Source organism: Coptis chinensis, chromosome 3, assembly GCF_015680905.1.
Source record: "Coptis chinensis isolate HL-2020 chromosome 3, ASM1568090v1, whole genome shotgun sequence".
Taxonomy (NCBI): Eukaryota; Viridiplantae; Streptophyta; class Magnoliopsida; order Ranunculales; family Ranunculaceae; genus Coptis; species Coptis chinensis.
In genome coordinates this window covers 94,990,086-95,004,267 of record NC_141458.1, presented here as the reverse complement: position 1 = coordinate 95,004,267, position 14,182 = coordinate 94,990,086, and the positions used below count along the sequence as shown (strand labels likewise).

General features: G+C 34.3%; 1 long non-coding RNA gene across 3 annotated transcripts; it reads left to right on the top strand.

Moving 5' to 3' along the window:
• Positions 1 to 8,569: 8,569 nt before the first annotated feature.
• Positions 8,570 to 13,451, top strand: LOC147511813 (uncharacterized). 3 transcript variants are annotated; one of them, XR_015219505.1, is made up of 4 exons: positions 8,570 to 8,708; positions 8,790 to 8,888; positions 9,716 to 10,094; positions 13,117 to 13,451. It is a non-coding gene; the product is annotated as an uncharacterized LOC147511813 (long non-coding RNA). The 3 variants fall into 3 exon arrangements; XR_015219506.1 differs by lacking the exon at positions 8,570 to 8,708 and having other exon boundaries at positions 8,725 to 8,888; positions 12,689 to 13,451; XR_015219504.1 differs by lacking the exon at positions 8,570 to 8,708 and having other exon boundaries at positions 8,728 to 8,888.
• The last annotated feature ends 731 nt before the right edge of the window (positions 13,452 to 14,182 follow it).

Here is a 14,182-nt window from a genome sequence, read left to right as displayed (position 1 = left end):
TAGGAGCGACCAGCCGGATTAGCCTTTGGCCGAGGCGACCGCTCATCGCGTGAGAAAGTTACTGGAGTTAGGCGAGACCCGCGCTCGGATTAGCCTTGGCCGAGGCACGACCCCGCTCATGCCTTATGAAATTTTCACTGATTTCCGATATTTCGGTCCAAAGCCTATTTTCTCATATTTTTCTATGTGTACCTATATAAAGAAAATAGAATAGGGTTTTGAGACAACTTTTGAGAGATTCAATTTTTGGGTATTATGGGAGCTCTATTGAGCTAGGGTTTGAGTGAGGCCTCTTGTTCTTGATTTTTGATATCTCTCTTAAACTCTTCAATCTTTGCTATAAAGGAAACTCGGCTCTTATATGGATGTAGGTAACATTTACCGAACCACGTAAATCTTTGTGTCTCTTTGCATATTTACTTCCTTATTTATTGTTTGCTTGTTATGGGTGATGATAAATTAGTGGCTTTGCTTGTTTGAGTTTGTTGTGATAACTACCAAAGTCTTGGGTGGGTGATTTCCTTGGTATGAGCTCCAAATTGAAATCATTTGGGATAGAAAGTAGCTAGATTGAGGTGTGACTTTCTAGTGAAATCTCCCAACATATCCATCCTGTGAAAATTCGATAGTGACATTTGATATAAATACCGAAGAGTTGTCTACCATGCCACACCCTGGAGGCCAATGTGGTTCGCGAAAAGATCACAATCTGATGAAACTCATGGAGAAGGATGGACATTTGTGTTTCTGTGATGATTTATTATGTTGTGGGAAATTAGTCATATGGATGCTGGAGGACTATAAAAACAAAGTTTGGGTGACAATGCATGTTGCCACCTTCGGGCCTTCGAGTATGCTTTCATGTGGCCGATCGAATTGTTAGACACATGTGCGCGTGGAAGGTTTGCTTATCTACAAAGATGACTTCGTTGTTAGTGAGAGTAGGTTGTGAGGATTTATACCTTCACAATATTCAGGCTGGAGGTACTATGAGAAGTTTTGTTGATTATGGAAACGGTTTGGATGTCGCTGCAGTTTATCACATTAATAAACTTGTCTCATTGGGTACTGCTAGAACGATATTTTTGTTTAACAAAGTGAAGAGTAAATAAGTTGTAGAGGATTTCTTCCCTCTTTTATTCAAAATTATTTTGCTAAAAATGTAAAATTTCCTGGTAGTAAGGCATTGCAAATTGATTATTGGATGTATGTGTTAATAAATATTTGTATCTATTATCCAAAGAAATAGTTGAAGAAAATGAATCAGGGTTTTTTTTTTTACTTTCTTGATGGTGTTTAGACTTAATTAATACTGTAATTATTGTTATTTAATTGTTTAGGTAGTCACTACTAGAAGAGTAAGACCAGGAAAACTTATAGGGTTTACGAGTATTACACCTCACTAGATGAGCCAATTAGAATCCCCCACCAGTATTGGGTTGACCGTGTGTTTTTTTTAATTTCGTTCCGTCTAGTGGGGTGAAATCCTAATTGGCTCTGGGTGGCTCTGGGGTGTAATATTAGTAAACCCAAACTTAAATGTTTCGTTAATAGAGAAGATGAGAGTATGAGTATCAACATAAAAAAACTTACACACTGTTTTAACTCGGGATCAAACACTCACTGACAATCAGTAAAATTTGGGTGAATAAAACGTCACGCAGCAACTATTGTTATCTTTCCATTGCCCACATATAAGCAATAAAGGTAACATATAAGCAGTATAAAATCCTGGTAACGGGGCATTTTAATTGGTTTGAGCTTGCAGAGTGACATAGATACTTGTGAGTATTTGTTGCACAACGTTCTATATTCATCTTTATGAAATTCATCTGAACGAGAAAGTATTGCAAACACTAAACTTTGTACGTGAGTTCCCAGATAATTTGGGAACAAATATTATGTACCAAGTACCTGTTGGGATATTTGGCCTTTACAAAGCCAATGAACATTTACTGTTTATACATGATGATGTTTAATTAAATACACGAATCTTATTATTATCATATGGGTGAACTAATATCATATGATGAAACCATAAGTTCCATAGGTAATAGAATTAGAACAATCAAGCATATGAAGAGTCATGTGCAGGAGATTTGATTGTATCTATTTACCTAGAATGCTCACAGTTAGGGGTGAAGTCGGACGCTTCATTTATAAGACTGTAATATACATAATTGCTATATGATAGGATGATGATATCTCAATCATTTGAGTATGACTCTAAGTTTGTATATTGGTGTAGCCGGATGACCCATTAATCGAGGGGATCAAAGTGAGAACAAACTATAAATTCGCTGTTAAGGTTAGTGTGCAAATCTCACTCTACCAATTAATCCTTAGACTTGAGGAATTGTGAAAATTCATTGTGTCTCAAAATTATTACTTTGAGATGTTAAAAAGTAATGTCTATTCATAGACTAGACTTGACATTTTGGGTAATGAATGTTGGACGTCTTGAATCACGAATTCTAATAAATGATCCACCATTCTACGGAGTTATGTATTAGGAAATTATGACATAACTAATTGAGCTCAAACCTGGCCGGTATAAGAAATAGTTTCTTAATGCTCAATTGATGTTAAATGTCAAATTGGGTCAATTAGACATGGGTGTGATAGTGAAGAACAAATTCCCAATGGTCTAATTGTGAATACAAGTAAGGTGGAGGGACTTAGATATAATTAATGGTAGGAAAGGATTTTCTTGAAAGTTCCAAGGGCCTTATTGTAAATATGGATTTGTTAATGGGCACTTTCCATATTAAAGAGATAAATATTAAAAGGGTTTTAATATATCAAGATAAAGATTGTGTTGTATGACAGGACTTGTCTTCTTAAGATAAGACTTGGAATCCTAAGTGGATCCCACTACACACACACTTACATATTCTCAAAGTTTTTACATATAAAGAATAACTTTTTCGAGAAAATGACCATTAGTCTTTCTAAAAAAGTACAACTAAAAGTAGGAGAAAAGCAAAAGTGTTTTTTGTGGTGTGTTGTGTGGTGAATACTACTTAGAAGGTTTGAGACTACGTGATTTGGATTCACTTTGGAAAGTTTCTATTTATTGTCAATCTCCAATTTCGGGCTTTTGAAGATATTTTTCTTTTAATTATTTTTTTTGATCAATACTCAGAGATTAAGCATGTTAAAGATGTAGGATTAAAGTAATCCAACAATTGGTATCGGAAATGGGTCATGCTATTATCTATTTTTTGATTTGTTTTAAAAGAATAATCATATCCTAAAAATTTTATATGAGACATATGGTAATTTCAGGATCTACATGTTCTTAGTAATAAAAAGGTGCAATTTTTTTTAGTATTGGGACGTACTATTTAAAATTGTATAAAAGAAAAAATATATTAACGTTGTTAACATGAGATGTTAGTTTATTAATATGGTTTTTTGTTGCATGAGTATATTAATAGTCTGTACAATTTTTGTTTTACTGCTTGCATATTAATTTGTTTAATTAGTGGCTCTCATGTATCCTGTTTAATTAAACATAATCTTTTTACATAAGATAAATAGACGTTGGACTAATTTTTTAGCCATGTTAGTAGCTGCTAACAAAATAAGTTAAGTTTTCTTTTCTTGACATGTGCTCTTCTTTGCATGATATGTATGGACCACATGCTAAGTAAAGGACGTTTTTTTAGAAGTATATAGCTGCTGGAACTTTGTCTACTGTGACACATGAGATGCTTACAAAGCTTTTGAAGCTTGTACAATAGACATGGTTATAAGTGGTACACATGTGCAGTTCTATTTTTTGGAAGTTTGCTATTACAGCTTAGTTTATTGGACAAGTACAGTATTTATTCAATGCATGGGATGCACAAAAACATAGAACATGGAGTCATGCACTATATACTAATTAAAGATGCATATATAATGATGCAAACACATAGGACGTACGTGCATGAGTCAGATATGCTTGTCTAGATGCTAAATTATTATATGATATATTAGATACACACATTACATGCTAGATTAGATATTTTTTTTCTTATTTGCATGCATGATATTTATGAGATAACTATTTGCATATGATGCCAACTATTTTTTTTTCGTAGTACACTAATATATTAATGATAGATCTTTAATTTTGGCAAGAGATGCATAGTCTCTTAATTAGAAAATTAGAAAGATGTCATTGTCTTAACATTGTTTTTTTATTGATTAATACCCCTGGTACTATATAAAGCAAGTGGTAAAAAAAGCATTTAATTTACTTAATTAAATCCTTTGCTACACCGTTATCAATTCAATAATACTTAATTATTATATTTTAGATGTGATTAATATGATCCCTACGGATAAATTAATTGCATGTTAAAATATTTTTGCCTATTGTCTATTCTTGAGAAGAAAAATTCATGTATGGCTAGTGGGAGTGTTTTCCCTTACGGATTCATTATCTCGCAGTTATATTAATGAATTATGATGATGGTACACTTGGCTAAAACATAGTTGACAGCCCTACGGTTTGTGCAATTATGTTTTAGTAGCAAAATGAATAATAATGGAAATCATATTACATGTATGTAAAATTGATGGGTCTAGTAGAACTCGCCTGATTAAGTTGAATAATTTTAATGCTCTACGAATAAGAGATTATTCATAAGTATTAGGTTTCCATTGCTTATATTTGTCTTATTGATACAATATGGAGGGTGTTGTATTTTTATTATATAAGCGGGAAATTGGTTTATTAAATTCCCAAAACCAATATTAAATGCATTATAATAATTTTTGTGTAAATGTAAATGTTCCGGATATGTCTCAATCAAATTTCAAATCCCTTAGCATCTATCTTGAAAGAGAACAAGTTAACTGGTCCTAATTATGTGGACCTGAAGCGTAACATTAACATTATCTTGATCACGAAAGTTACAAATTCGTTCTCACTACCCCTTGCCCCCGAACCAGCAGACAATGCTAGTGCAAGGTCGAAAGATGAGTACAAAATGGCAAAAGGCCAATAAGATGTCCAAGTGTTATCTCCTCGGCATCCATGTCAAACGTATTCAAAGACTAACACCAAAATTTTGGTACGCATTCGAGATCATGACCAATTTGCAAGAGATGTTTGGCGAACAAAATCGCGACTAAACGCCGATTGCAATGACAAATCGATGAATACAAAATGGATGATGGGACTCGGTTAGGGAGCATATCCTTAAGATGATTGGCTATGTCAATGAGTTGGAGATCCTAGGCTGAATAGACGCCAATTCTCGTGTTGATGCTATTCTTCGGCCTTTGCCGGTTTCATTAATCGAGTTCAAGTTGAACTACAACATGAATAATATGGATCTGACACTGCCAGAGTTAATGAACTATTTGCAGCAGGCTGAAGACTTAGTTAAGGTTAAGCCAAGTATACTGGTCTCAGAAAATGTTGGTGTTTCCAAGCCTAAGCCGAAAGGCAAAGGCAAGTGGAAAAAGGGTAAAAAGTTTGCCCTTGGGGAAAAAGGGGGAGTGGAGAAGAATTCAGGGGCTAAAGCAAAAGGTAATTGTTACCATTGTGAAAAGCCTGGTCATTGGAAGCGGAACTGTAGAGAGTATCTGGCTATGAAACAAAAACAAAAAGAAGGTATGCAATCCTTTATTCTTGAAACCAAAGAGTTGGTATTTCCTTCTAACACCTGTTATGTGGAATAAGAGGCCACTAACTACTTTTGTAAAATGTTACAAGAGTTTCAGAGGAAAAGAAGGATGAATGAAGAAAAGGTGTACCAAGCACTAGGGATGACAGAGGCAAATGTTGCTACAGTATCAATAGGAGTTTATTGTTTAGCATTAGAAAAGAAAATGTTGGTTTTAGAAGACTATTTTTATGTTCCAGGGATAAGGAGAAATTTGGTTTCTATTTCTGCACTTTATTATAAGTCAGAATATAATATTCTATTTCATTTGATTCAAAAGTTGTAATCAGATTAAATAAAAAGATTATTGCCTCTGGTTTTTTGGAAAATGGTCTCTATTTACTTTCTTCTATGCTAGAAATAAATGATTTTGATATTAGTAATTCATCATATGTTATTACCTCAAAAGAGGGTATTTTCTTCAGTTAATCTAACAAACTTGTGGCACTTAAACTTAGTCATATCAATCTGAATAAGATTGATAGCTTGGGTGAAAGATGGGATTTTAAGTTCACTCCCTTTATAATCTTCCTCAACCTGTAATCTTACTTAGAAGGAGAGATGACTAAAAGATCTTTTAAAGTAAAGGGTCAAGAGCCACATAGTTAATGGAGTTAGTACATACAAATGTACATGGGCCTATAAATGTGAAAACAAAAGGTAACTTAATGCAAAATATGATTTTGTTTCAAGTAAGTGCACCAAGAACTCCACAACAAAAAAGAGATTGCAGAAGAAGGAACATAACCTTATGGGGTATGGTTTGGACTATGGTGAGTTATTCAAACTCTCTATATCTTTTGAGATAAGCCTTAGAAATGTCGTGAGATATTCCTATTTATGTTCAATTTAGATTAATTTATAATTTAGATAAAACTTCCATGTAAAGTTCGAGTTTATCTAAACCTACTCCAAGATTTAAATTCAGAATGGGAGGGCAATTAGACCTCCAGAAAAGTTAACCCCATTATTAAGGGACACTTTCTATGTTATATCATATGACTAGGATAAAGATCCTATACACTACGAAGAAGAAATTTCTGATATTGATTCGAGAAAATGGCTTGAAGCAATGAGATCGGAAATGGAGTCCATATATTCCAACAAAGTCTGGGAACTTGTTGATCCATTGCCAAATATTAAGTCTATTAAGAATAAGTAGTTATTCAAAAGTTAAAGGGGAGCTAATAGAAAGGTGGAGACTTTTAAAGCGAGATTGGTGGAGAAAATGTTTACTAAAAAAGAGGTTATCAAATATGAGAAAACTTTTTCGCCAGTAGCCATGAAAAGTCCATTAGAATCCTTCTAGTGATTGCTACTTATTATGACTATACAATTTGGCAAATGGATGTAAAGACCGCGTTTTAGAACCTAGAGGCTTTACAGTTCCTACAAGCTTTAAGGAGTTGGAATATAAACTTTGATCAAACAATCAAATCGTTTGGTTTTGATCAATGTAAGGAAGGACCTTGTGTTTTACAAGAAGGTTGAAGGTACAATGGCTATGTTAATGGTCTCATATGTATATGATACACTAGTCATTATGAATGATATAGTCTATGAGGACCAAATACTATATATTGGTATATATGTATGTGCAGACCCTTATATTAATATTATGGGTTTTAGAATGGTTGCTATATGGCTTTGAAGGCCGATTAGGAGATTGTTGGGATATTTGGCCTTTACAAAGCCAATGAACATTTATTGTTTATACAGGATGATGTTTAATTAAATACACGAATCTTATTATTATGTATATGGGTGAACTAATATCATATGATAAAACCATAAGTTTCATAGGTAATAGAATTAGAACAATCAAACATATGAAGAGTCATGTGTGGGAGATTTGATTGTATCTATTTATCTAGAATGCTCACAGTTAGGGGTGAAGTTGGACGCTTTATTTATAAGATTGTAATATACATAATTGCTATATGATAGGATGATGATATCTCAATCATTTGAGTATGACTCTAAGTTTGTATATTGGTGTAGTCACATGACTAACACTGAGGGGATCAAAGTGAGAACACACTATAAATTCGCTGTTAAGGTTAGTGTGCAAATCTCACTCTACCAATTAATCCTTAGACTTGAGGAATTGTGAAAATTCATTGTGTCTCAAATTTATTATTTTGAAATGTTAAAAAGTAATGTCTATTCATAGACTAGACTTGACATTTTGGGTAATGAATGTAGGACGTCTTGAATCACGAATTCTAATAAATGATCCACCACTCTACGGAGTTATGTATTAGGAAATTATGACATAACTAATTGAGCTCAAATTTGGCCGGTATAAGAAATAGTTTCTTAATGCTCAATTGATGTTAAATGTCAAATTGGGTCAATTAGACATGGGTGTGACAGTGAAGAACAAATTTCCAATGGTCTAATTGTGAATACAAGTAAGGTGGAGGGACTTAGATATAATTAATGGTAGGAAAGGACTTTCTTGAAAGTTCCAAGGGCCTTATTGTAAATATGGATTTGTTAATGGACACTTTCCATATTAAAGAGATATATATTAAAATGGTTTTAATATATCAAGTCAAAATCTTGTATGACAGAGACTTGTCTTAAGATAAGATTTGGAATCTTAAGTGGATCCCACTACACACTTACGTATTTTCAAAGTTTCTCTAAGAAAATAACTTTTTGGAAAAAGGGACCATTAGTCTTTCCAGAAAAAGTACAACTAAAAGTAGGAGAAAAACAAAAGTGTTTTGTGGTGTGTTGTGTGGTGCTAGAAGGTTGAAGACTACGTGATTTGGATTCAGCTTTGGAAAGTTTCCATTTACTGTCAATCTCCAATTTCAGCGGCTTTGAAGGTATTTTTCTTTTAATTATTTTTTTGATCAATACTAGGTTACCATGTTAAAAATGTAGGATTAAAGTAATCCAACAGTATCAACTACTAAGCGTAAATTTCAAATGCGTTGCATTTAACAATTTCACTTGCTAAGTTTATACATGAGTAGCAGAGTGGGGGTTTGAAAGGTGTCGCTGTTAAGATAGTTGAATTTATGAATTTATCTGGTGGGTTATTATCGATTTTTTGTTTTTATGGATTTCTGGCCCCGGTTGGTTTTGGGCTAAAAGTTGTGAATTTGTGATTAGATTTGGGAATATTTACTTTGGCCGGGTTGGGCGCGCTGGCGATGTTACTAGCTGCCAGATCGTCGTTCTGTTCAAGTGTTCAACAGCCTTTATAAAAGGGCATTTATTCATTTCTCTCTGTATACAATAATACGATGCATTCTGCCTCAAATTTGGTTACCAAGCTTATTTTCTATATGAAGCTATATATGTTTGCTAGGTACAACTGTACAAGTATGAAAACAGTTAAGGTGATAACAAAAAGTGGAGTAGTGTGGTGGAGCTGTTCTTGTTTGATTTGTGTGTATAGAGTTTTTTTTCTTTAATTTGTCAGTGCCAATTTGTTTTGTGTAGCTTATACAAGACAGTTTTTGTGGAAGATGGAGTTAAAGGCCAGTGGTGCTAACAGTTAACTCTAATTAATTTAACATACATGTAGCTTGTAACATATGATCAAGAACAGCTGAGGGGTAAAGTACAAAACACCAAAAACAGAGGTCATCTAAAGTTTTTGCAACACTTCGACTTTGACAAATAATATGCAGCCTGTTCCCTTATCTGAATGTAACTCTATATGCATGAAGATTAGGCTATCAAATTCTCTTAGCATAACAATGGCCGCCAAACTATCATAAAATACGAGGGGCTTTTTCCTTCCCAATTAAGAATGTTTTTAAGTTTTCTCGTGGAGTCTGATATAACTACCAATCTTCTAATTCCTAGTCTCCCACAAGTCCCAGTTAGTTCCACTGCATTAACTTCCTTGAGTATTACTAATTAACCTTTGAACTGCCTAAACATACAAGCTTACTTTACCATCTGCAGTCCAGAGTAGTCCACCAACTCCACTTGAATTTTTTGAACCGAACCATCTGTATTCAGCAGTACTGTCACCTGGAAATGTCTTTGTCTGCTCGCACCAATGAACTGTTTTTTTTTCTTTATAGGTCAGGTTGATGCCCGGCCTGCTTCCCAGCAATTGTTGCAGTTGTTATATATATATATCAATGTTGCAGTATTTCTTCTCCTTGGACTTTTATTTTCTGGTTTGATTGCTTCTATAACACCTCTATTTTTATTCTCATTTTTAATTAAATATATATAAAGTTAAATAATAATAATAATAGATAAAAATAAAAAGGATAAAGATTAGAAAGAGATATGATAAAGAGGATAAACTCCATTCCCTATTTTTAAGGAGTTTTTGAAAAAAAATGGTGTTTACACGGAGAGTTTTAAACAATGGAGAGAGAGAGAAAGTTTTACAAAAAGAAGAAAAAGGAGGTTTCTTGCTGGGGATTTGCTGGCAACAGGAGCGTATCACAAGTGAGTGGATTTTTTTTTTTTATTTTTCTTTGATATATATATTCGCTTCTACGATCTATTATCATAATTATTAATGTCTTGTGGTTTGACAAAAGATCGGTTAGAATGGATGATGCAAGTGTTGTTTGATATGGTGTCAAGGTTAACAATTAAAATATAATGGGTAATTTCCACGTTGGTTTCATGTTGGATAATTTTGTATGTATTAATACACTTATCTTGTGCGTGCTGGATTTCTCCTCTTAAATTTTGTTAAGGTTTGGTTACTTATATTAACTAGGAATATTTGAGAAGAAAATGAACTGAAAAAGGGTGACCTGAAAAACTACATTGCGCAGTTAGAAGTTTCTTACTAGATGGAGGTCAAATTATTATTGGATTGACTTCATATTTAATCTGTAGTTTTATAAGACATTGTAGTTTGACATATTAAAACTTTAGACAGATCCAACGGTTGGATTTCTGTCGAGGCGCGCATAAGCGTGACAGGTCATAGTATTTCTACACCAGAAAAACTGCAGTGTGCAGTCTTTTGTTTCTACTTAGATGGTGACCTTTTCCATATTCGGATTTGTATGAAATTTAATCCATAGTTTCCTGACACATTGTAGTCTTCCATATTAGATTTTTACATTTATCCAACGGCTTGATATCTGTCGAGGCTTCCATTAGTGGGACTGGTCGTAGTAGAAACTACACCAGAAAACTGATGGGCGCAGTCCTTTGTTTCTGCTTAGATGGAGGTCAACATATTATCGGATTGACCTCAAATTTAAATCCGTAGATTCTTGATATCCAGTTAAATGACATATACAAATTTTAGGTAGATCCAATGGTGGATTGTCTGTCAAGGCATGGATTAACAAGGTTGTTAGAATTAGCTAAACTTTAAAATGGATATAGTTGGGTGGTTACATGATGACATTAGATGGTCAGTGGTTATTATACTTTCGATATATTCTTACTATTGTAGAAATATTGGTGTGGAATGAAAAGATATCTATATGTTTTCTTTTATCGTGATTATTAAAATATTTGGAGAATTGGTTAAGAACTACGAAGGCTTGATTACAATCCTGAAAGATTTGGATACGTAGGTAGTTTTGAACAAAAGTGCAGCCACTATATCTATAATATATATATTAGTTTGTGTGATAACTATGTGATTGTGTTAGAAATTACTGTTGTTTTGAGACTATATAAATATATGTGTGTGAGATAGAAGTTGTATATGAATATAGACTTTAGTATATGTGGATCTGTTTTAGACATTAGTGTGTGTGGACTTGAATTTGGGCTAATGAACTATTTGTTTACGATATTGTATATATGAGTGTGGTTATGTAAATTGTATTTATTTGATTATAAGTCTGTTTACATTCAATGATATTTAAGTGCTTAATTTGCCTTGATGTGCGAAAATGACTCTCTGCATGTGTGGTCTGTTTTAACATGAGTAATGCTAGTATAATTATAAGTGATAATAATGTTTTAATGTGTCGCCCACTTCTTTAGAACTCTCCACGCCTCAGGATTTGGTAATGAGATATTATGACTTGTGATGTCATGTGATAGATGGGTATTCATTGAATGTGTATTCAATGAATGTGTATTCATTGAATGTGTCATGAATGACCCAATAGTTTGGACTGCCCTAGAGAGAGAACTAAGGTATTCGCCTTGCGGGTTGGCCGTATTCCTTGAATGTACGGGAATGTAGGTTTGGGTATTCCTTGAATGTGGCGGGAATGACTCAAGGCATTCATTGAATGTGCCATGAATGGCCCGTTAGTGTTATGATGGGTATTCCTTGAATGTGGCGGGAATGACCCAAGGTATATATTCATTGAATGTGCCATGAATGACCTGAGATTTGATGGCCAAAGAGGTTGTGATTATGTGTATGAAAAGCCCAGAGATGGATGTGATATAGTGATACTCGGTGGGAGAGAGGCACACGTGTATGTGTGATTTGGCAAATGTGTGGAGTGCAAATCGTGGAGTAGGAACTAAAGGTTGGGTTGAGTCTGTTTATAAATGAGTCAACAAGATAATTAATAAGCAAAGTGAAATATTAATTTTACGTGTGATGGAGTTATTGTATGTGATGTATATGATTTCTTATGAGAAATATATACGTGGTTTGTATGAGTTGATACTCATAAGGGATGAATGTACTCCTTGGTTGTGATATTTTCCCGTTCTCATAAGTAGACAAGTGGTTTTTAAGTAAAAGTATATGAATTGTGTGATGTTATGGATGTGAAGTGTAGCTGTGAATAATATTAGTAAATGATTGTGATTTCTATATGACTGCGAAATGACTATAACTTGATATGTTATTACGAAAATATTAATGACTTATGATAGTCTGAGATCTATGGTTATGCACGCAGAAACTTTATGACGTAATGATGTCATATGAATGACTACCCTTGATATAGGTATTATGATAAATGGTATTCCCCGAATATACGGGACGAACCAGGTCATATCAATTAGACTTAAATGTCTTAAATGAGGTTTGGTTATAAATGGAAATTTGACTGGCTGAGATAAATCATTTTATTGTGATGTCTAACTCTATTTTGCAGGAGGGTAGGATCTATTAATCTTTTCTGCAGGGACGTAAATATCCTACCTTAAGACGACTTGTTGGCTTAAAGGTAAGGTATACCAAACTCATATTTAGTTAGGTTATCATATGTACATTTAAATAAATAGAATGTAAGTGGTATTTATGTTGTGAGTTATTTTGGAAAGTGGGAATGATGAGTACTATTATATAAGATTCTTGGAATTTGTATATTGGGGCTGAAATCTTACTTGGGAAGAAACTACACGCCGTTTTGGAAAACGGAACTATATTGTCTTCCAAGTTGAAATGGTTAGTAATATTATATTTATTAATTTGAAAGATTATTATATATATTTTGTTGTTAGTCTACTCATACTAGCAAATTCAATTTGTTGACCCATGTTTGCTTTGTTTTGCAATGTGAGTGTGTTATTGGGAACATAGATGGTGGAGTGCACTGGATAAGGACATGTGATTTGGAGTTGCTCTTGGAGTCTTCTGGTTTAAGATTTTCTGAAGGGTACGGTTTTGTTTTGAGACATATGTAATAGAGTTGGTTAGTTTCTTTGTAGTTTAATAATGTGATTTAAGGATTGTTCCTTTTAGTTTTCTTTGATTCAGTTTTGTATATATCGTGTTTGATAACAGGGTTTTGGGTTCTGTTTCACCCCGGGTTTCCGGATAATTGAATATAATTGTTTTAAATATTGTCTGGAAATTTGGGGTGTGACAGCTTCACATTATACTTTTGGTGAGCTATTACTCATCTCTTCCTTTCAGCTTCTTCGTTCATCCACAGCGCGTTGTGATACAGTAGTTAGAGTCATATTTTTGCATGCATATAACAAAATCTTGATTGTTTCGATCAAATACCAAAACCCTGAAAAATCAATATTTAGAAAATAGCGACACATTAAGATCTTGAATTCCTAGATGTTATATCAAACAGGTTGTTGGAGTTATCCCTCACATGAGGAGAAGGAGAGAAATCAGTTCAGCTTGTGTGGAGAAGACAGAGCGTGCCCCGCGCCCTCCACAAGCCATTCTGAAGCGCTCCCCGCGCTAAAGTGCCTAGACATCGTCCAACGCAAGAGCGCGCCCCGCGCCCTCCACAAGCCAATATGAAGCGCGTCATGCACTCAAGTGCCTGGACATCGTCCAAGGCAAGAGCGCACCCCATGCCATCGATAGCAAAATTTCGAGCGCGCCCCGCGCCCATGCCTATTTTGGCAGGATTCTATTTTTGCTGAACCGCAAGTTCTGCACTATATGTTTGGGTTTTTGGCAAAACCAAACACACGAGAGGCAGCACAAAAGTCAGAGAAAGCCCAATCTTGATTGCTTGAAAGCAATCAAGATTGAGAGATAACATTTACAGAAAGACAACCCTGTAAAGAGATAAGAGTGATCTAGTAAGGTGAGAGACTGAAAAGAGAGATTGTAATCTTCCTTCCCACTTTATAAAAGGACTAGCTCTTGTGAAAGTAGGCACCATTGGCCGAACCACGGT